The sequence below is a fragment of the Gossypium arboreum genome, chromosome 4, assembly GCF_025698485.1.
Source record: "Gossypium arboreum isolate Shixiya-1 chromosome 4, ASM2569848v2, whole genome shotgun sequence".
NCBI lineage: Eukaryota > Viridiplantae > Streptophyta > Magnoliopsida > Malvales > Malvaceae > Gossypium > Gossypium arboreum.
In genome coordinates, this window is record NC_069073.1 from 44,335,032 (window position 1) to 44,360,924 (window position 25,893).

The window sequence follows — 25,893 nt, forward strand, 5'->3', positions numbered from 1 at the left end:
CAATACAAAATATATGCTTAGTGACCTACCTTGTGTGGTGTAAAATAATTCCAAGTCGGCTACTCGATGACCTTCGATTTCCCCTTGTTAGACGCCTCTCCTTTTGGATCTTGAGCTTAAACAAATAAATTAACTCATTCATCCGCTTTGCTACACATATTTATATTCACATTTTAATGATTTTATGACATACGGAACGGCATGGTAAAATTTTTATCTTGCTACCTCATGCTCTTAGCTATTCGGCTCATAACCATATGCTATAGCCCTACTATCAATAATCCAATCACACATGCATGTATATATATATATGGCCGAATGTAGAAAGCATAGACTCATCATCACCTATGCTCTTAATTTGATGGCTGAATATGCATACATGTATATACACTATTAATCAATCACTAACATTGCACTTCACCTTAATAGCTAGCTTAGCAAACCTCGATTTAACACATAGTTGTTCATAACACAACTTAAGCATACTCTCCATTCCATCAATTCCAAAACTTAATGTCTTACTCAAAAATGCTAAAAAGAAAATCCAAGAGTCATCAATCCACCATCACATGTATCCTTAACAAGCTTCATATTTAGCATGAAATGGCATTAACACAAAATCTACCTTGGCCGAATATCATCCCCATGATATAGCGAAGTTTTGAACCATGGACTAATTAGAACTCAAGCTAGCAACTAAGAACATGCATGAATCTCATGGCACAACCTCAAACATACCTTAATCTAGATGCAAGTATGGCCAAATCTCCTCCTAATCCTCTTCCAAACCAAACATGAAGCAAAAACTCCTTCCTCCTTCCTTATAGAATTCGGCCAAAAGAGATGAAAAAGGATGAACATTTTTTTTCTTTGTTTTCATCATAATCCTTTTTCTTCATCTTTTCTTTTTTTTCCATTTCATTATTACCCATACTCCTTATTTTATTTTTTCCTCCCATGATGCACCAACAAAACATGTCTATGACATGTTTTGCCCATATTCTTTGTCATGGCGGCCACTAGGCTTGGATTTAGGGAATTTTGACATGCAAGCCCTCCTTTTGATTACATGCACTATTAGATCCTTATAGATTAGCCTATCACATTTCAAAAGTGTCACACAAGTCCTATTGACTAAATTCACATGAAATTTACTAAATCGAAACTTAAAACTTTCACACATTCATAATCACATATTTTAGACAATAAATACTACGTTCAAACATTTCGGTGACTCGGTTTAGCGGTCCCGAAACCACTTCCTGACTAGGGTCAATTTTGGGCTGTCACACGACTGTGGACCTACTGTTGGGCCGGTAAGTGTACCTGGACCCTTATTTTCGTAAATGACTGATATACCTCTATGTAATGTATAACTGTTTGAGCATACCATTTATACTGCATATACATTTATATTATGTTGCATTGCATGGGGTGGGATATATGATTTTCGAGGAAGTGTACTGAAAGGCTATAAGCCTACTACTGGCAGCTTTGCTACAAATACTACTTTAGTGTCGCAATCGGTGCTACTTGGAGTGTAGGGATGGGTGGGTTGATTTTATCCCTACATGGTGTGTAGAAACTGGATTGGGTAGGACTTTCTGATTGTATCTGTACTGAGACTGTAATGGGCTTCGGCCTCACTGATACTATTACTGAAATGGGCTCAGGCCCAGACTGCTACTGTTACTGATATAGGCTAAGGCCTAAGTAAAACTGAAAGGGCTTAGGCCCAAAATGTGTTTGCTCTATTTGATTGCAATTGTGGGATTTCACACACTGGGTTTTCGTAAACTCACTCATCTGTTAACAGTCCAGGAAATCCCCAAACTTAGGTGGATCGATGCGATGGATGACTCAGTGGTGGCCACTTGACGTAGTTATCTTTTAATATTTTAATTAAGATGTTATTTTGGGTTTTCATTATGTAATAAGGCCTCTTTAAGTTTTTTTATTCGGGGATATATTTACTTGATTTACAACTGTTAGTGGTAGGATTTGGATTTCCGAAACAAATATAAACAAATGTTTTTCTAAAATGCCACATTTACGCAACATATTTTGGAGAGTTTCTACAATAAACACTGTCTTAAAGTGTAATAACAAACTAATATGATCAGTATTTTACGAAAATAACTCAAGGTTTCACAATGAACATACATCTTAAAATTCTTGTTATGAACCCAAAGAAGTTTTATGTGGAATGAGTTTTCCTTGAGAATTAGGTTTGAAAAACACTCGAATGTGACATCGCAGATTCGACCATAACGTCTAGGCCGAGTTTGGGGTGTTACATTATCCCATCTCAGATATAACATGCAGAATAGAATAGAATAACAGAGTCCTACCCACCAGCCTCTACACACCAAGTCCATCCAACCCTGCACACCAAATGGGGATAAAATCGACCCACCCATCCCTACACACCATGCTATACTGAATGCGACACATAATCAAATAATTATAGTTGAGCTTCCATAGATCAGTCTTAAGAGCCTTTCAGAATACTTCCTCCAAAACATCAACCCAACCCCGATGCAATGCAACATACAAACATGACATGCGAATATGCAATTTATCACATCATACAATCAATTCAGATATCATAGGTCATGCTCAGTACCAAAATCAAACAGTCAGAATACTCGTTTAGGGGTCTAAGTAACACTTACCAACCCTACAGTAGGTCCACAGTCGATTTAGGTGACCCGTACAACATTACAAAATATTTTAGAAAAAATGGGCTCAGACGCCCATGTGGCCTGCCCTTGTGGGCCCACACGCCCGTGTGGCCCATACGGCCCAATTTGGCCTTGGCCGTGTTGATAGACGGCTTGGGCCAGAATCTCACACACCCATGGGGTTCAGCCGTGTGGCCCGTATGGCCCAATTTAGCCTTGGTCATGTGGATTACACGGCCTTCCCTACAATCTCGCACACCCGTGTGGGCCCACACTCTCGTGTGGCCCACACAGCCTAGTTGGTCGAGCTTATGTGTCACACATGCCCTCACCCAGCCATCACACGATAGTGTCCTTCGCTCATGGCCTACCTCGTCAATCACACGACCGTACACTGCAACACGGCATACCACAAGGGCGACCACACGCCCGTGTGGCGTCGATAGAATCATTTTTTGGCTTTCACTGTTTCTCATTTTCTTTGTTTTTGGGTACACACCTAGTTCAGTTTTGTTATAACCCAAGACCACCAATACTTATAATCAGAGTATTCGAACTTTTTAGAATCCAAAACGAGTCTTACAACCAATCCTAAAATTGTGGAACTAACTTACTACTACCAAAATGTGCACGACTCCAATTCAAGCCGTTAAAGCATTAATACCAGCCTGACGAGTAACCCCTAAACAACAACGAAAACACCCTTTTAGACAGTTACTCAGAGTAACATTCGAGTTTAGTGAAACGAAAGCTTACCACACATGCCCCTAACAGTGAATAGAAGAACAACTAAAAGGAAGAAAGAAAGAATAGCCGAAATAGGAGAGAAAACTAGGAAATTTCGGCAGCAAAATGAGAGGAAAAGGAAAAGAGGTATCTAAATTTTCCAAAAAGAAAATAGTATCCATGAAACTGTTAACCCTCAATCTTTTCCTCCTCAATTCTCTCCACTAACTACCCACTACTAAGATTTTTTATCCATACTCAAACTCTTCCCCGTAACCGCACAAAAAAATAAAGCCAACGCAGGGAATCGAACACAGGACCTTTAACACTCCAGCACTCCACTTAACCACCAAACCAGTAGGCCCATTCTGATATGCTTTTACAAATACTTAAATATAAGTCTATTAGACAAGGTTAAGGCTTTAATCAGAAAATACCAAAATTTGGCAAAGATGAGGCTTGAACCCAAGACTTCTCACACACACTTAGAACACTCAACCACTAATGTAGATACTCATTTATGTCATAGTTTAACAGGAACAACAATACAATTTTTGGGGCGTTACATCAAGTGGACTCAATTTTATCTTAGGCAAAATTACCATTTTGCCCCTAACTTTTCCAAAATTCTCATTTCATCCCTAGGCTCGAAAAATGAAATTTATGCAATTTACTCCCTATTCCAAGCCTAACCGAAATTTATATACTACATTTAGGACATACATTTCACAAATTTTAAAATCTTCCATGCGTTTTTATCACTTTTTCATTTTAGTCCCCAAAATCAAGTTTCCATCAAAAATTACTTTGTAAATGTTGTTTATCTATCAATAACCTTTTATTTTCTACCATAAATTTCATATTTCCAACATATTCATCCATGAACCAAATTTCATACTTTGATAACTTTTCAAATTAATCCCCCAAATGGATAGATTAAACTATCCCGGTTTCAAAAATATGAAAATTACTAAAAACTGGGCTTGATTACTTACCCAAATAAACTTGATAAGTCTCATTCTTCTTTTCTAGGGTTTCCATAGATATATTTGGGGAAGATGATATGAAATTGTTTTCTTTTTCATTTAATTAAATTGTCATTTAATAACTTTTCATCTTTCCAATTTAGTCCTTAGCCTTTTTTTATTTTTCCATGGATGAGTCATACCAAAATATCTACATACTTTTTTTAAAGGTCTAATTATCATATAAGGACATTAATTTTTTAATTCCATAGTTATTTGATCCTTCTAGCTACTAGAATCCAACTTTTGCATTTTATGCAATTTGTTCCTTCCCGTAATTAAACACATAACCGGTACTATTTTCTTATCAAAATTTTCACATGAAATTTCTAATATAATATGGATCATATAATAAAATAAAAATAAATTTTATTTTTCGGCTCAAATTTGTGGTCCCGAAACCACTGTTCTGATCTCACTGAAAAATGGGTTATTACAAAAGAATTATAATTGGATGGCCTTAATGGATAAATAAACCATCCTTAAAATAGTGGATGGTGGATGCTTTAATTTCTTTTAATTTTAAAGTTTTATAAGTTATTATATTATGAAAATAATTTAAAAAAGGTTAATAAGCAATAAATTAATAAAAAGAAAAGCAAAACCCTATTTTGCTTATGTCTTTCTTCTTCAACCGTGAGAACTCTATTTTTGGAGCAAGAAGAATTTGGCCAACCTTCAAATGTTGCATGTAGGTGATATTCTTAACCATTTCTAATATTTTTTATGTTTTTAAGATCAATGCAACTAGGTCCAACTAGCCCGTACCTTCCATTTTGAAACTGTTAAAGATTTTGAATGTTGCTAATGATGAATCTTGTGATTTTTTATATTAGATGATGAATTTGGAATGTTGATTTATATTTAAAAGTATTTTGTTAAGTGATTTTGATGAATTTTTTTATTAGGGGCTAATTTGTTAAATCAATAAAAGTATAAGGATTTAATGTGAAATTATTGCATAAATGGGCTATTTTGGATACCATGAGCATTCAGCTAAGCTCAATTTTGGGTAAAAATGGTTAATTTGCATGTTTTGGGCTCAGGAACTAGATTGAATAAAAGTAGAACTTTAGGGGCAATTTTGTAAAAATTTAAAAAGACCAAATTGTATAAAATGAATTATTTTATCGTCTAAATTAATATATTGAATGAAACTATTAATTTAGATCAATATCAGGTGGAAAATCAAGTAAAATGGAAAATTACCAAAATGCCCCTAAACATTGGTATTTTTGCAATTTAGCCAGGTAAGTTTGTATGAACTATACTATGTATATTGTTGATTAAATTGAATGTTATTATATGAAATTTTATAAAAAATGAATTGATATATATATATATATATGTTATTATACAATTTGGCTTATAATGAAACGAGGGAAATTCAATGACACACGACGACTATCGAGTCCTGTTTGAACCTTAGGAATATTTAGGATACAAATGACATGACATTAGGGGTTACCATTTTTTGGGTGTTGGTCCCGTATATTCTATCAATGGCTGAGTTTTTCGGCATGTGTTGCAGTTACTCGTCAACTTGGGTGAGTAGCACCATGTAGTTACGTCTTGACTGTTAGCTTGTGTGAGCAGACCCAGTAATAGCTCGAGAGTGAGCATCTATATAAGATATGAGATAGAGATGGTTTTGACCATGTGTTGGCACATAGTGTGTGAGATTTCCCATGTATATGATATTATTCTAAGTGGTTCAATAGGAAATGTGTTGTTATGAGACAATATGAGTTCGATACGAACTAATACAGGTATATACATGAAATACATGGAAATGATGGTACATGATATATTGATATATTGAAATGGATGATATATGTATAAAATGAAACCGTAAGATAATGATATGTATCATGACATGTACATATATGAATATCTTTGATATGTTGATACATGGTAATTATGTAAGTTGAGACAAGTAATGAACTCAAGTGTGACATGTTGAGAAAATAAGGTTATCCATGTTGAATTTATATGTAATATGTTCAAGTACGCTAACATGTGTTGTTGTTTGATGCTTAGGCAAGTGCCAAGTTGTTGGTTGAATGGATTATGTTAACTTATAAGTCATATTAAAATGGTAAGTGCTCAAATGAAAATATGCTTGTACTAATGAAAATGTGGTAAGGTTTAAATTATGCAAATTCTTATGAAATGGTTTATCATGGGATTAATTCTAAAAGAGCTATGTTTAAATGCACTAGCTTGTGGCTATGGTTGATGATATGCTTGTGTCTTGTGTATTATGCATATGAAATATGTGATGAAAAAGGGAATGATGAGTTGAATTGATGATGTTAATTAAGCTAAAGAAAGTAAATGTAATGGAAAGTAATGACATACATGCTAAAGCAAGAAATTTGAAAGAGACTTAAAGTGGTTATAAAATCCTGATTTGTTAGGGAGGGTAGGTATAAGTAATGTTGTGCAATTATTCAACTTGTGAATTGCTGAATTTGGTTTCAAGAATCGTGTGGTATCAGTATATGATTATTCTTGAATTGTATAAATTTCATATTTGAAATGGATAAATATGATTAAAGTTTATACGAGCTTACTAAGCATTCATTGCTAACGTAGTTATTTTTCTTCACTTTTTAGACTATTGGAAGCTCGATCGGGTTTGTAGCACATTGGAAATTTATCACACTATCTAGCAATTATATTGGTAGATGTTGATGTCCTGGTTAAGGTTATAATGGCATGTATAGGTATTTTGGCTAATGTTAGCCTATGTGTTTTGGTCGTGGAAATGACCATTTGGTTAGTTTGCATTTTGGTCTTGTATTGGTAAAATGATATATATTATAAGGTGTTTATAAGTAGCCTTGTAATGGTTGATATATGACTTATTATGGTTGAATGATGGTAGATAGAAAAGTAGTTGAATGTGCATATTAGATATGACATATAACTTGTTGTGAATTGGTGTTTTGCCATAGTAAGCATATATGTATTTGATGCTAATGATTATGTGGTTCAGTTGGTATGTTTTGGTATGTGATTTACATGTTGTGTAATGATGCAAACTTAGTTAAAAGTTAATCTATTATTTTTTCCAAATTGAGTACATGGTTATACATGTTTTAATGTTGTCATTTGAGGTGCCTTTGAGCATATTGGTTAGATGTTATTATACCATATGTGTTTGGCTTGATTATGCATGATTTTGGTGCCTTTTGAGGGCTTATGTATATGTGCAAAAGGGATTATAGGTACCTGTTGAAAAGGGTGAGAAAATGGCTTGTAAAATAGCCTATTTTCATCCACACAGGCAGAGGCACAAGCGTTTGTCTCAGTCGTGTATGACACATGGCTAGGTTGCATGGCAGTGTGTCCCCTGTAGTTTTCAAAGGGTTACAAGTCAGGTTTTACATGGTCTGGCACACAGGCATTTGGTTTAGCCGTATGACCCAAGTCAATGAGTTACCCGGGTACAGACACGGGCTGGGACACAGCCGTGTGACCCCTACAGTTGGTAAATTTTCATCTTTTCCCTAAAATTTCTATATGTTTCTGATTTAGTCCTGATTTGCTTCTAATGTGTTTTTAGGGCCTCAAGGGCCGTATAAGGGACAATATGTATGCTATTGATTGGTTTTGCTATGATTGATAATATGAAAAAAAATGTTTTAAAATTTTTGATAGTTCTAAAATGAAATCCTATAAACACTGAAATAATAATAAAATAATAATTTATTCATTAGATTTGTGGTTTTGAAATCACTATTTCGATTTCATGGAAAACGTGCTGTTACAGATAAAATGTTGGGATAATTTTGTAATAAGATATTGCAAGGATTTAATTGTATAAATGTTTTTATTTAAGTGATGGAATGGTATTAATTGAATGGAATTTTTATTTAGATCAAGAAATAAACCGATCGAACATGAATCGTGGAAAAACTAAAGTAACAGAGTAGTTATCGACCTCACTTTTGCGATTGTTTTGTTAAGGTAAGTTTGTAGTCCTTGAACTCAAACTCTATTTATTTGCTTTAAATAATTTAATTCTTACTTTGATATATTAATTATATTTATACATATATATATGCAAATGGTTGAAGTTTGAAATACATAATTTTGGATTATTTAATTACGTCTGTATCTATCGGTTTTACTCGACTAGCACTAGGCTGAAATCATTGTGGGTTTATCCGACGAGTGCAAGGGAAACCTATCATCGGGGTATTCAACTAGCGCTGGGGGGAAACCATTGTCAGTTTATTCGACTCATGTAGGGAAGACGTATTGTCAATTTATCCTCGTAGCGTTCGATGGAAAACTTTGTTACGGGTTATCCATTAGGCACTGGGTAGCAACAACAGATTGATTCATATCGATAATGTATAATTGATTCATTGGAAAAAGGTTTGTAAATGAGGCTTATCATAGAAGGTGTATGGAATTCTCATGTTGAACTTTATGGTAGATTAAGTGGAAACAAACATTACATGATAGGGATTATGAAATTATGTTTATTAAGTGTAATTGTAGTTCTTTGAGTTAAGGAATTTATTCAATGTTTGATCATTCCTTTGTATGCAGGTTAGATACCTATTTTTGATTGATGACTTGATATCCAAAGAGAATCTCAAACTCAATGTTGGTGATATTTTCTTTTTATGTCTTGGCATGTATTTAGGATGATAATGTTTTGAGTTATAATCTTTTAGTTTATAAATGAATCTAGTGAAGGTTATTTGTAAGGGATGTTGTCATGTAGTCTTTTGGAATGATGTTGACAATAAAGTAAATGCTTGTATATAAGTGTTTTGGGATGTATATGTAAATGCCATCTATATTTGATTCTAGTAAAATGGTAACTTGAGGTGAGTAGATATATATTTTTGGTCATTTTGGTTGATTTTGAATGAAATGGTTAGTTAAGATCATTTATTTTCTTAGTTTGGTTATTTAATTGAATGGTCTTTGAATGGCATATTGGTTGGGCTTAGGTTGGTTGAAATTATGGTATGAAATTGATTATTTGAATGTGATTTTGAACCTAGGATCCATTTAGATATGGTATGTCTTGTGGTACAATGATTGGGGTATGAAATTGCTTCTTTTAGAGGCTAATTATGCTGCATAGGGCCTGGGTCACGACTTATCCACACGATCGTGTGGCTTATTTCTTTTCAATGTAGGTTGGTCCATAGGGGCACAGAGAGTTACACGGCTTGGCAACAGAACCGTGTGACCCTGAACTACATAGGCACAGTAAGTTACACAGTCTGCGTACACGACCATGCTATGACCCACACGGTCTAGGCTCTATCATACAGCCGTGTGACCCCTGTTTAAAAAATTTTCAATTTTCTTTAATACTTCTTAATTGATTTCAATTTGGTCCCTAAATGTTCCAAACTTATAATTGTGTTCTTGTATACTCAAATTAGGGTTCGTAACTATGTCTTTGTTGTGACTATATATTGTTTTGATTGTTGTGAATTAAATAGATTGATTGTTTCTAAGGTCAATAGTTGTTATGAACTTATTGGTAATTCCCTATAACCCCAATCTGGCGACGGATATAGGTTTAGGGTGTTACATTTAATGGTATCAATGCTACAGGTTTAGTTGATTCTTGGAATTAATCAAGCTCAAAATTGAGTCTAGGGGTAATTGTCAAAGTTGAGCCACGATTGAGTCAGAATTTGGATGCTTATTAAAATTGTTTCTATTTTATAGTTAAAAGATGTCAGATGAATCTAATAATGTAGAAGATCAAGAAATTCATATTGATGATCATACTACCGAGGAATTAGATGAAACTGAGTTAGTAAACAGAGTTTCAAAAGAAGTATATCGAGGAACTATATCTCAAAGAAGTATGTCGAGGAACTATATCTCAAAGATAGAAAACAAGAATTTCTTTTGCTAAAGTAAGGACATTTATCTGTACTAGTTTATGAAAGGGAGTATATGCGACTTAACAAGTATGCAATGGAACTTAATTTCTATCGAAGAAGCAAGCTACAAGTGTTTTTTATGTGGAATGCAAGATGAAATTAGAACTCAATTAGTCATACTGAAGATTAAAGGATTTGCAATTTTCTTAGAACGGGCAAAAATGGTGCAATAATCTATGGGCTTAAACAAGATGTCTGAACCTTTTCGTGTTACTAGAAAAAATTTTGGGACTCCTAGTTTGCATTCAATACCAAAATAAAGCAAAGAGTCACGGGAACATGGAAAGATCAGCTACATCAAATAAAGTGCAAGACCGTCAACCTATAGTTACTGTTGGCAGTGTGAAAGGGCCGAATAGAACTTATGAGATGTCGAGCTGTGAACATTGTGGAAAGAAGCATTAGGAAAAATGCTGGAAGTTGACAAGGGGCTGTTTTCGATGTGGATCGTTAGAGCATTTCGCTCGTGAGTATCCGAAGAGCGAAAATGATACACCTGATGTTACACAGAGAGCTGCCTCAGCACTTAGGGGTCAAGGGATGACTAGAGGTGGATAATTTTCAAAGGGTGGATCAAGTAAAGGGAGTGAAACAATTACTTATCAACCTAAGGCTAGAGTGCCAGCTTGTGCTTATTTGGTACAGACACGTGATGAGGGAGATGCTACCGATGTTGTAGCATGTATTTTTCTGTTATTTTCCACACCTATTTATACCTTGATAGATCTTAGTTCTTCTTATTCATATGTTAATAATGATTTTGTCCAATCTGGGAGTATGAAATCTGATATTTCAAGAGTAGCTATGTTTGTATCGAGTTTGCTGGGTCGAACAGTGTTAGTTGATCAGGTTTGGAGGCAATGTGCACTAAAAATCCAACACTTGACATTTCCAGTAGATTTATTAATCAAGCCTTTTAGTGATTTTGATGTAGTTCTGGGTATGGATTGGTGAACTGAGCACGGAGTGGTTCTCGATTGTCAAAAGAAAATGTTTCTGGTTCAAAATTCAAATGGTGAGGCCATAGAATTTAGTGGTGTTAAAACAAGTGGTTCAACTTATATTTTTTCATTGATTCAATTGATAAGTTTTTGAAACATGGTTGTGAACGTTTTATAGCTTATGTTATCAATTTGAAGACCGGGGATAGTGAAATCAGTAATATTCGAACAGTTTTTGAATTTCTAGATGTGTTTCCTGAGGAATTGATGGGATTACCACCTAATCGGGAGGTTGAATTTGCAATCAAAGTATTCCCTAGTACAACTCCGGTGTCTATATCTCCTTATCATATGCACCGACAGAGTTGAAAGAATTGAAAGTTCAGTTATAGGATTTGCTGGAACGTGGTTTTATACTCCCTAGTATATCACACTAAGGAGCTCCAGTTTTATTCGTTAAGAAGAAAGATGGTTTGATTTGACTTTATATGGACTACTAGTATAAAACGTTAACAATTAAGAATCGATACCCCTTTTCTTGTATCGATGACTTGTTTGATTAACTAAGGGAGCTTCAGTCTTTTTTAAGATTGGTCTAAGATGGTGTTACTATCGATTGAAAGTGAAAGATAGTGATGTACCAAAAACTGCTTTTCGAACATGTTATGGCCACTACAAATTTTTGGTGATGCCCTTCGAATCGACGAATGCTCTAGCGGCATTTACGGATCTCATGAACCATATCTTTCAGCCCCACCTTTACTAGTTTGTGGTAGTTTTCATTGACAATATTTTTGATTTATTCAAAATTAGAAGTTGAGCATGAACAACATTTGCGCATCATTTTACAAGTTTCACGAGAAAAAAATTGTATGGGAAACTTAGTAAGTGTGAATTCTGGTTATCCGAAGTGGTATTCCTTGGGCATGTGATATTAGCTGACAGGATTTGTGTAGATCTGAAAAATATTGAAGCAATTATTCAGTGGAAACCACCAAGGAATGTGTCAAAAATCTATAGTTTCATTGGTTTAGCTGGTTATTATTGACGTTTTGTGAATGAGTTCTCAAATATAGCTTTGTTGATAATGAAACTTCTTGAAACGAATATGCAGTTTGTTTGTAGCGAGCAATGTCAAGAAAGTTTTGATAAACTGAAACAATTATTGACTGAGTGTAACACCCCGAAAATTTATACAGTAAGATATTACTCTTAATATATTAAAATAAGGAAATAAAGTGACAAGAAAAGGAAAATTAAGTTATGTCACTAGGAAGTATATTATGACATATTGATTCAAGAAAGGACTAAATTGTGGAAGTAAGAAAAGTTTTGCGGCCCAAGAGTAAATACTCAAAATTTAAGGGATTAAAGTGTAAATATGAAAAAGTTGAAGGGGTAATAGTGCAAATATTTTAAGGGTGGAAGGATCTAGACATCAAAGAAAAATTGATGAATTAGGACCAAATTGAATAGGTGAAGAATTATGAGGGACTAAATTGCAATTTTACCAAAGTTAAGTGATGACTCAATGATGAAATTTTAAAAGATCACAAAGGGCAAAATGGTCAATTGGAAGAGAGAGAAATATAGAAAGTAATGATGATGTTGGAGATATTTTAGATTAATTAATTAATTAAATATTAGTTATTAATATTTTAATTTGATTTTTTATATGATATTTTATTATTTTATTATTATTTTATTAGTATATATAAAGAAAGAAAGATGAGGAAATTTTCATCCATTTTCCATGCATTCATGTTGGGAAGAAGAGAAGAGAAGAAAGGAACTTTTCATTCTTTACAATTTCGTCCGTCTACCAAAAATTCACCATTTTCACCTAGAAATCAAAAGAATTTCCATAGCTACCATGGGAGAAAAATGTTAAGGAGACTATAGGGAGTTAGAATATCAAATTGGATTCAAGGAATAGAAGCTGGAGGAGAGAGAAAATCAAATTAAAGATTGGAATCAATAGAACAAGGTAAGTGTATCAATATTTCAATATATTTTTAAGTTTGTTATTATTGAGAAAACATGGAAATAATGTTATAGTAGTGTGACAGCCCTAAATTGACCCTAGTCGGAAAGTGGTTTCGGGACCACGGAACCAAGTCATAAAAATAATTTACAGTCATGTTTGATGCTCATTATATATGAATATGCATGTGTGAAAAATTCATGCTTAAATTATGTATATATATTGTTCGAAATTTATTAAATAGGACTTGTGTGAGAGAATTTAGAAATGTGCTAGGCAAATGTTAAAGTGGCCTATTAATGCATGTTAGAAAATGCTTGTACTTGCATGTCAAATTAGCCAAATTCTAGATGGTGGCCGGCCATGTTATGGACTAAAACATATTATAATTATTTTATGTTAATATTTTATGTTAAAAATAAAAAAATATGGATAATAAAATAATAGTGGTTAGGGGAGAAAAAAAAAGTTAGCTTATGTTACTCCTCCATTGCCGTAACTAGAGGAAGAGGAAGAAGAAAAATTCGGCCAAGGTGGTTCTCTAGATTAAGGTATGTTCAATGTTGCTTTTGGAAGTTTATACATCCTTTGGATGATTAGTCTAAATTCTATCTATCTCATGGATGGATTTGGGGTTGTTGGAGAGTTAGGATTCGGCTAAGAGGCTTCAAAATTTTAGTTGATGCCTTGATACTATTAGCATGTTAGCTATGTGGATGTGTTAAGTTGCTTGAAATGTTAGATCAATTTGAACCCATCACCAAGTTCTTTAGGTAACCCATGTTAGAAATTTCGGTATTGAGATGTCTAGAACTTTCGGCCATAGTAGCTATGGAGAAATAAGGTTTTTGTTTCTTGTTAAATTGGATGAATCTTGTTGTATGAGTGCTTGAACAAACTATGATTAAATAGATGCATAGATTCAAAGTGGGAAGAATTGACTATTATTTTTGATGCTAATGCCGAATATGAAGATGTTGTACTTGAGTAATGTATGTGGTTTGAGTTAATAAAATGAAAAGAATGTTTAAATGTGTTATAATCGATTAGGTGCTAAATTAAAATTTCTAAAATTTCCATGTTTCTAGCCAAATATGCGTTTGATTAAAAGGAATTTGTTGAAAATGTAGGTGAACATGACAAGTGTATTCGACTTAGGGCATAAAGGATATGAAAATTTTGGTATTTATTTTTGATTGTGTGTGTGTATGACCATGGATAATTGGCCGCATGAATATTATAAATACATGATGTATATTATAATTATTAAGCTACAAAACATTGTACATGTTCGGCCAAGGTAAATTATTTGAGTAAAGTATATCTTGATGGTACATTTCGGCTAGTATAAAATGTATTAAAGCTATATGTATAATTGTTTAATGTGACTTACCAAATATACAAATTTGAAAATGAAATGATGAGAGACTTAAGTGGGCAATTAATTCAAGTGAATTGGTTCTAAAATGTATATGGATGCTGAATGACTATGTTTGATTTGGGAAGTAAATTGTTTGATTTAGCTCAAGAGCTTTGAGGATCAAAGTTGGATAGGGGAAAAGAAAAAGTGATCGAATAGCCGTTGAAATCGTTCGACAGCATCCAAGGTAAGTCTTTGAGTAATGGAACTTAGTTTATGATTTGATTAAATCACGACATATAAGCATAACAAATAAACGGTGATATAATGATTCTACTTGAATTATGTATCGAGGTAATTAGTTTATACTTATGACTGGTAGCCGAATGTGTATAGAGATCATGTTACAAAGCCAATCAAAATCATGCTCTTTGTATGTGGCTATTGAGCTGAAAATGGTAAAGGTTGATAAGTGTCTTGTGTTTGAGTTCTAGTAATGAAAATGAAATATAAATGTGTTATGATTTATTGATATATGTGCATGATTATTCGGATGATAACCGGACTAAGATCCGAAGGCATTTGTGCTAGTTACTATATCGGGGCTAAGTCCCGAAGGCATTTGTGCTAGTGATTATATCCGGGCTAAGTCCCGAAGGCATTTGTACGAGTTACTATATCCGGGCTAAGTCCCGAAGGCATTTGTGCTAGTGATTATATCCGGGCTAAGTCCCAAAGGCATTTGTGCGAGTTGCTATATCCGGCTAAATTCCGAAGGTACTCGGGTTTGGAAATGAGCGATCTTGCTGTAATAACTTCAATTAATACGCTCATAAATCCAAACGATAAGGTATGTTTCGTATATGCATTGGAAAGGTTGATTCCTTTTAAATAGTATTCGCTCAATTGATTAACAAGCTTCCGGCCTTTAGTCAGGTTTGATCCTGAGTGTATGAATATAATGGTTGAAGCGTGAAGTAAACATGATTTTGGGAATATGCATATATGCAATTGTTCATTTAGTCATACGAACGCTATACCTTTGTTGTAAATAATTTCATTACTTAAAACTTACTAAGCATCAAAATGCTTATTCTGTTGCTTTAATTCTCTGCTTTATAGATTTTGTTCGTCAGCTATCGGACTCGGGAGTGTCAAAGTCGAAGTCGTCCACACTATCTAAGCCCCTTTGGTACTCTTTTAGTTGAATTTTGATAATGGCATGTATAGGGCTGACCTTTGTTGTTAATTAAGTATCTTTTGGTAATGTATATTCGTATAGCCATGCGAAAATGGCTTGTATATTTTGAGTATAACATTATGGTCATTTTGTATATATGGTCTTATGATATGGTTATTAAGTGGTGTGGAAATGTTGGTAATGATTAGCCATTGGAATGGCCAATCATGGTCCTATTGGTGCTACGTACGACATGGCTAATCGTGATTATACTTGAAAATGATGTATGTCAATTTACTAATTGATTCATGGAAAATTATGAAATAGGTAAAATTTACCTTAGAATAGATCTCGACAAAGAAGAGTGATGTGAATTTGAAAAATCACTAAAAATAGTAGGAATGGAATTAAATAGTGAATAAACTATGTAATCGAATATTGATGAGTCTATTTTCATATGAAAGAAACGAAACGACCATATGAGCCATATTTTATGAGATGTTTAAGTTTTCGTGAAATAGGGCCAGAGCCATAATTTTGGAAATTCACCACAAATTAATCAGAGACAATTAGAAGTCATGCTTTATATTTACAGATTCCTTTTCGAGTCTAGTTTCATTAGAAATAAACGGCATAAGTATTGAAGCTCTGTACAGGGAGATATCTAAGTTGTAATGCATGAAGGTCGAGTAGTCGAACCTCAAGCAGGGGAGACTTTAACTAATAAAGCAGTACTAATTGGCCCAACCAAAAATTATAGAAAAAATTTGTAGATGGATATATGAGTCTAGTTTCAGGAAAAATTTATAGAATCGGTTTCGAGTTTTGGAACTCGAGATCAAAGTGGTGTGATGCGCTTAGCCGACTTGCTCGAAATTTCGAAATGAACTGTAAGTAAATGAATTAAGTCCGTTAACACCTCGTGTTCGACTCGCAATGATCTCTGCACGGGCGTTACAATTTTATTGGTATCAGAGCTACGATTTAGTCGATTCTAGGACTATCGTAATAGTTCGGGCTAGCTATACATGCCATTATGTGTTTATTTGATAGTGTGGTGATTTCTGACAGTAAATGTGCTTACTTATAGTAATGGGTCCCGATCCCAACCGAGCGGTAGCTGATGATGTTGAGAGTGTAGCGCCTGCTCCCGCGCAAGGGACAGCGCCGGTGGACTCTCAACCTATTGCTAGTAATCAGAATGATAAAGCTAGATAGGCTTTTTATAGCGTGATGAATGATTGGTTCAATCAGTATATTCAAACTAATACGGCTATTCCACAACCCCCACCCCCGACTAATACAAACCCTGCACCTGTAATATCTCCTAGAGTTGACCCATCGAGGTTGAACAAGCCCCGGTTGATAGGATTGGAAGCATGGGGCTACCGAGTTCAAGGCTACCGATGATGATGATCTTTGAAGCGGTGAGTTTTGGCTTGATAATACCGCTCGTGTGTTCGATGAATTATCGTGCACACGATGAATGTTTAAAATGTGCTATATCTACATTACGTGATTACGTCTACTATTGGTGGAATACTTTGGTTTCGTCGTCTTTGAGAGAATGGGTTACTTGGGAATTCTTTCAAACCGAGTTCGCAAGAAATATATCAGTCAAAGATTCATCGATCGAAACGGAAAGAATTTCTTGAGCTTAAGCGAGGTTCTATGTCGCCATCGATTATGAGCGAAAGTTTGTCGACTTAGTAGATACGCCGGAATGTGTTTCGTCCGAGGCTATCATGTGTAAACGCTTCGAGGACGGGTTGAACGAAGATATAAAACTGTATGTTGGCATTCTTGAAATTAGAGAATTTGTAGTACTTGTCGAACGAGTTTGCAAAACCGAAGAGCTCATTAAGGAGAAAAGAAAAGCTGACGTGGAAGCAAGAGAATTTCGTAAGAGGTCTTCGGGAAAGCCCTTTCAAAAATCATCGAAGAAATTTAAAAGTGATCCAGGCCGATCTAAAGACACTTTGGGCTTTTCCAGACGAGATCGTGATCGACCCCCTGTGAGTACGCGAGTCACTTCGGTTGCCAGTGTTGGAAATGATCGTCGGGATAGGACGGAGTGCCAGTATTGCGGTAAATGGCATTCAGGGAGTTGTAGATTCCATGACCGCTCCTGTTATAAGTGCGGATAAGCTGACCACTTTATCAAGGATTGCCCGAGACTGTCTGAAGAGAATGTAAATCAGAGTGGGAAACAGGGTGCTACTACTACTCGAGGTAGACCATCTAAAAATGCGGGGAATGCTAGTGGCGGTCAGAGAGGATCTAGAGATGTTACCACCAGATCTGAGGCTCGTGCTCCTGCTAGAGCTTATGCTATACGTGCACGCGAGGATGCTTCTTCGCCTGATGTTATTGCCGGTACATTCACTCTCTTTGATACTAATGTGAAACCTTAGCATCCAGTAAGACTTTACCTATTGAGTCTACTGAGTTCGTAATTCGGGAGTCAAATCCCTTGGGTCGTTACGTGCTTGTCGACAATTTGTGACAGCCCAAAATTGACCCTAGTCGATCCCTGTAACATGGGTGACTTTAACTAATAAACTGTACCAATTGGCCTGACCAAAAATTCTAGAAATAAATCCATGGATGGATATATGAGTCTAAATTGGGAAAATTTACAAAACCGGTTTAGAGTTTTGAAACTCGAGATATGATTTTTAAGGCGACAAGGACGCAGCTTTTCCACCTGACCGAAATGTCAAATTGGTGGGCAAAACATGTGAACTTGGCTTGTTAACCCCTCGTGTCCGACACCGGCGATGGTCTCGGGTTCGGGGTGTTACAATTGAAAGCTCAGTTGCAAGAGTTGACGGATAGAGGTTTCGTTCGACCAAGTTTCTCACCTTGGGGTGCACCAGTATTGTTTGTGAAAAAGAAGGACAGAACCATGAGGTTGTGCATCGACTATCGTCAGCTGAATAAGGTGACAATAAAGAATAAATATCTGATGCCACGCATTGATGATTTGTTTGATCAACTAAAGGGAGCCTCAATGTTTTCAAAGATAGACTTGAGATCGGGTTATTATCAGTTGCGAATTCAAGATTCGGATATACCCAAAACTGCTTTCAGAACGAGATACGGTCACTACGAATTCTTAGTGATGCCGTTTGGGCTCACTAATGCCCCTGCGGTATTTATGGATTTGATGAATCGGATTTTCAGACCGTATTTGGATCGGTTTGTAGTTGTGTTTATCGATGATATTTTGGTCTATTCGAGAAATGAAACCGATCATGCTGAACACCTGGGATTAGTGTTGCAAATTTTACGGGATAAGGTTATATGCTAAGTTCAAGAAGTGTGAGTTCGGTTAGAGAGGTTAGCTTCTTGGGTCATGTGGTATCTCGCGATCGGGTATTCGAGTTGATCCGAACAAAATTTCAGCCATACTTAATCGGAAGCCTCAGAAGTATTACCGAGGTTCGAGTTTTTGGGACTTGCTTACATTACCGACGGTTTGTAAAAGGTTTCTCGATGATAGCCACACCAATGACGGCTACTTCAAAAGATGTTAAGTTCGAATGGACGGAAAAATGTCGAAAAGTTTTGATCAATCGAAAATTTATTTGATCAAGCTCCAATTCTAGTGCGGCCGAATCGTGCAAAGAGTTTGTCATTTATAGTGATGCCTCCCTACTTGGGTTGGGTTGAGTATTGATGCAAGAAGGTCGAGTTGTGGCCTATGCGTCGAGACAATTAAAGCCACATGAGAAAAATTATCCGACCCATGATCTCGAATTAGCTGCCATCGTATTCGCTTTGAAAATGTGGCGACATTACTTATTTGGTAAGAAGTGCCATGTATTTTCAGATCACAAAAGTCTCAAATATTTGATGACTCAAAGAGACTTAAATCTGCGACAAAGACATTGGCTCGAGTTGTTGAAGGATTATGAACTTGTCATTGACTATCACCCGGGAAAGGCTAATGTGGTTGCAGATGCCTTAAGTCGTAAATCACTGTTTGCTTTACGAGCGATGAATGTACACTTGTCTGTTCTATCCGACAATGTGTTAGTGGCAGAATTAAAGGCCAAACCATTGTTGATTCATCAAATTCGTGAAGCTCAGTGATGAATTGGTTGCAAAACGGGCTGAATGTGTTCTGAATATGGAATCAGAGTTTCAAGTTGATGATGACGATTGTTTGAGGTTCAGAAATTGTTTGTGTGTTCCAAGAAATTCAGAACTCATTTCGATGATTCTGAACAAAGCTCATTGTAGCCGAATGTCAATTTACCCGGGGAGTACGAAATTGTACAACGACCTAAGACGTCAGTTTTGGTGGCATGGTATGAAACGAGACATTTCGATTTTGTCTCGAAGTGCTTAGTATGCCGACAAGTGAAGGCGAACATCAAGTGCCCTCTTGGTTTACTTGACCGATCATGATACGACCGAAATGGGATCGAGTCACGATGGATTTTGTATCTGGGTTGCTAGTGTCACAAGTAAGAAAGATGCGATTTGGGTTGTTGTTGATAGAACGACTAAGTCGGCTCACTTTATCCCCGTTACGCACGGATTTTTCAATGGATAAACTAGCTGAATTGTATGTTTCTCAGATTGTGAGATTACACGGGGTACCTACTTCTATTGTGTCGGATAGAGATCCGAGATTCATCTCACGATTTTGGAAGAAATTACAAGAAGCTTTGGGTACCAAGTTGCATTTTAGCACCGCTTTTCACCCCTAAACCGATGGTCAATCCGAGCGGATAATTCAGATACTTGAGGATATGTTGAGATGTTGCATCTTCTAGTTTAGTGGTTCATGGGAGCGGTATTTACCTTTGATTGAATTCGCTTACAACAACAGTTTTCAATCAAGTATTAAGATGGCACCTTACGAGGCTTTGTACGGTCGTAAATGCCGTACACCCTTGTTGTGGACCGAGCTCGGTGAAAGTAAAATTTTCGGAGTTGATTTGATTAAAGATGCTGAATGAAAGTAAAAGTAATCCGTGAAAGTCCAAGGCGACCACGGATCGTCGTAAATCGTATGCGGATTTGAAACGAAAAGACATTGAATATCAGGTGGGAGATAAAGTGTTTCTTAAAGTTTCTCCTTGGAAAAAGATACTCAGATTTGGCCGTAAGGGCAAGTTGGGTCCGAGATTCATTGGGCCGTACGAAATCTCCGAACGAGTTGGTCCAGTTGCGTATAGATTGATTTTGCCCCCTGAACTTGAAAAGATTCACGACGTCTTTCATGTTTCGATGCTTCGATGTTATAGATTTGAACTGTCACACGTAATTAATCCATCAAAGGTTGAAATTCAATCCGACATGAGTTATGAAGAAGAGTCGATTCGTATCCTAGCTCGTGAAGTGAAAGAGTTACGAAACAAGAAGGTTCCTTTAGTAAAAGTGTTATGGCTCAAACACGGGATGGAAGAAGCTACTTGGGAACCCGAGAACGCCAAGAAAAACGATACCCAAACCTATTTGGGTAAGATTTTGGGGACGAAAATTTCTTAAGTGGGGAGAGTTGTGATGACCTTAAAGTGACCCTAGTCGGAAGCGGTTTCGGGACCGCTAAACCGAGTCACCAAATTATTTGAATATGATATTTATTGTCTAAAATATGTGAATATGAATGTGTGAAAGTTTTAAGCTTTGATTTAGTAAATTGCATGTGAATTTAGTCAATAGGACTTATGTGTGACACTTTTGAAATGTGATAGGTCAAAACATAAGGATCTATTAGTGCATGTAATAAAAAGGTTAGACTTGCATGTCAATTTCCCCCCTAATTAGTAGTGGACGGCCATGACAAATAGGGTGGACAAAGTGTGATGGGCAAAATGTGACGTCCCTAATTTGACCCTAGTCGGGAAGTGGTGTCGGGACCGTTAAACCGAGTCTTATAAGTAATTAGAAGTTATATTCTATGTTTATGATGTTAGCAACTGCATGTGTGAAAGTTGCATGCATTAATTTGATCATTTCCATGTGAATTTATTTAGATGGACTTTTATGAAACATTGTTGGAAGGTGATAGGCCAATCTTCAAAGGTCTAATAGTACATGCATGCAAAAGTATGGTTTTGCATGTCAATTTACCCAAAGAGAGGGAAGTGGCCGGCCATGGTGATGAATATGGGCAAAAGAAAACATGTCTTAAACTTGTTTTGCTAGTGGTGGATGTTAGAAATAATAAAATAAGAGTATGGAAAAAAAAAATTAATGTTAGTAGGATGAGAAACAAAAAAAAAAAAAAGTGTTCATCTTTCTCCATAGCCCTTGGCCGAATATCCTAAAGAAAGAAAAGAAAAAAAATAATTTTTCATCTATTTTCACTTCTTGGCCAAAAATACTAAGGAAAAAGGGGGAGGATTTTTGCTTCATGCTTGGGTTGGAAGAGATCTAGAAGGAGATTTGGCTAAGTTTGCATCAAGATTAAGCTCAAGAGCTAAGAGGGCCTGAGTTGGACAAGGGAAGGAAAAAGTGATCGAATAGCCGTAAAAGCCGTTCGACAACATCCGAGGTAAGTCCTCAAGAAGTGACCTTAATTGAATTATGTGGAATGAAATATGGATGTATTGATTATTGATTTATGTGTATGAGTATTCAATTCTACCCGGCTAAGTCCCAAGGCGATTATGCTAATGATTATAATTGTGTTTGAGCCTTAGTAACGAAAATGAAATATGTATGTCTAATGATTATTGATGTATGTGTGCATGAGAAATTGAATGATATCCGGCTAAGCCTCAAGACAATTATGCTGGAAATTATATCCGGTTAAGACCAAGGCAATTGTGCTAGCGGCTATATCCGGGCTAAGACCAAGGCATTCGTATGAAGTCATTCTATCCGGGCTAAGACCCAAAGGCATTTGTGCACATGCTTATATCCGGTTATATTCAAGAATCTTGGGCTGGAGGTGAGTGTTGGTTGCTGTAATAAATTCAATTAGTACACTCGAGAAGCCCAAAGAATAAGGTACGTTTATATGTGCATTGGAAAGTCGACATGTTTGAGCAACATTCGCTCAATCGACTAATGAATTTCAGTTATTGAATTGATTGATACTTTGTGAAAGTATATAATGATGAAGTGTGAACTAAGAATGTGTATTAATGAAATGATGCATTTGGCTATGTGAATGTATTGCTGTAATTAGAGTTGATTATATTCCTTGAGACTTACTAAGCATAAAATGCTTACCCGTTACTTTGGCTCTCTGTTTTATAGATTTCGCCGATAGCAATCGGATTCGAGATCAATAAAGTCAAGTCATCCACACTATCAACGCCTCTATTTTGGTATAAATTTTGTTTGAACTTTGAAATGGCATGTATAGGACTACCCTTGTTGGTTTAAAAATGTGGTGATGTATATGTATACGGCCATGCGAAAATGGCTCGTAAAAGGAAGCATGAACTTGGACTATTTTTGGTTTGTATGTATATATATGGTGTCATGATGTGATTATGGATTGGAAATGGGAGTGTTGGTCACATGATCAGCCATTGCTATGGTTAAAATGATCATATATGAACCTATGTATGGCAAGACTAGTTGGTTCATGGAGACTACAAAATAGGTAAGACCTACCTTAAAAACAGATGCTGCCAGCTGCAGTGACGTGAATGTGAAAAATCACCAAAATTTGTAGGAATGGTATTAAATAGTGAATAAGCTATGTAAATGAACCTTGATGAGTCTGTTTTCATATGGAAGAAACGAAATGGTCATAGAAGTTACATGTTAAGAGATATTAAAGCTATTGTGAGACAGGGCCAGAACGGTTTCTGGGTCCCCTGTCGTAAATTTAAAAATTTACTATAATTTATCCAGAAATAATTAGGAGTCGTGCCTTATATTTACAGATTCCATTTTGAGTCTAGTTTCATTAGAAACAAACGGAACCAGTATTAAAGCCCTGTACAGAGAGATATTCAAGTTATAACGCACGAAGGTCAGAGCAGTCGATCCCTGTAACATGGGTGATTTTAACTAATAAACTGTACCAATTGGCCCGACCAAAAATTCTAGAAAACAATCCATGGATGGATATATGAGTCTAAATTCAGGGAAAATTTACAAAACCAGTTTCCGAGTTTTGAAACTCGAGATATGATTTTTAAGGCGACGGTGACGCAGTTTTCCAGCCTGACTGGAAATGTCAAATTGGTGGGCAAAACATGTGAACTTGGCTTGTTAACCTCGTGTCCGGCTAACCCGCGATGGTCTCGGGTTCGGGTGTTACAATTTTATTGGTATCGAGCCACGGTTTAGTCGATTCTAGGACTACCGTGATGTGTTTGGGGTCTAGCTATACATGCCATTAAATGATGACTCGATAGTGTGGTGATTTCGACAATTTGACTTTGTGTTTGTTTATAGCAATGGATCCCGATCCCAACCGAGCGATAGCGATGATGTGGAGAGTGTGGCGCCTGCTCCCGCAAGAAGGGACAGCACCGCGGACTCTCAACCTATGGCCAGCAATCCGAATGACGAGGCTAGGCAAGCCTTTTATAGTGTGATGAACGAATGGTTTAATCAATACATTCGAACTAACACTACTGTTCCACAACCTCCATTCCCGACAAATGCAACCCCGCACCTACAATACCTCGGTGGTGACCAAATAAGGTCAAGTAAGCCCCAATCGATAGGATTCAAAACATGAGGCCACTGAATTTAAGGCTACGGATGATGATGATGCCGAGCGAGCTGAATTTTGGTTGGATAACACTATCCGGTGCTCGATGAGCTATCCTGTACACCGATGAGTGCTTAAAGTGTACCATCTCCTTGCTACGTGAGTCCGCCTACTATTGGTGGAGTACTCGACTTCGTGGTACCTAGAGAGCAAGTGACTTGGGAATTGTTTCAAACCGAAGTTCGAAAAAAGTATATCATCGAGATTCATCGACCAAAAGCGAAGGGAATTCCTTGACCTTAAGCAAGGTTCTATGTCGCCATCGACTACGAACGAAAATTTGTGAGGCTTAGCCGATGACGCGAGAATGCATTTCGTCCAAGCCATTATGTGTAAACGCTCGAGGATGGCACGAATGATGATATAAGGATGTTCGTTGGCATTCTCGAGATACGAGAGTTCATAGTACTTGTTGAGCGAGCTTGTAAAGCCGAAAAGCTTAGAAAGGAGAAACAAAAAGCTGATGTGGGAACTGGAGAATTCCGAAAGAGGTCCTCGGAAAGTCTCTTCAACAAGCATCAAAGAGATTTCGAGATGATGCGAGCCGGTCTAGAGGCGTTTGGGCTTTTCTAGACGAGGACGCGATCGACCCCGTGACCACACGAGTCACTTGATCGCGCGATGGTGGAAATGATCGCCGAGAGAGGCGGAGTGTCCACATTGTGGCAAATGGCATTCGGGAGCTGTTGGTTTCGTGATCGCTCCTGCTATAAGTGTGGGTCGGCCGACCACTTTATGAAGGATTGCCCGAGGATGCATGAGCAGAATGTAAGTCGAGTGGAAACCCGGTGCTACCACCGCCGAGGTAGGCCACCTAGAAATATGAGCAATGTCATGGCGGTCGAGAGGATCTAGAGATGCTACCATCGATCGAGGCTCGTGCTCTGCTAGGACTTATGCCATATGCGCACGTGAGGATCTTGCCTCTCCGGATGTCATTACCGGTACTTTCACTCTTTTCAATACAAATGTGATTGCTTTGAATGACCCCGGTTCTACTCATTCATATATATGTGAAACCTTAGCATCCAAAGAAGACTTTGCCTATTGAGTCTCTCGAGTTTGTAATTCGGTGTCAAACCCTTGGGTCATTACGTGCTTGTCAACAAAGTGTGCAAGAAAAGTCCCTAGTGTTTCGAGGTTCTTGTTTTCCGCGGGCTTGATGCTTTTGCCGTTCGATGAGTTCGACGTTATTCTTGGATTGGATTGGTTGACCATGCACGATGCGGTTGTAAATTGCAAGAGCAAGACTATCGATTTGAGGTGCGCGAATAATGAAATAATTCGGGTTGAGTCTACGGACTTAAAGGGTTGCCACCGTAATATCGCGATGTTGGCCCGTAAATATGTAAGAAAAGG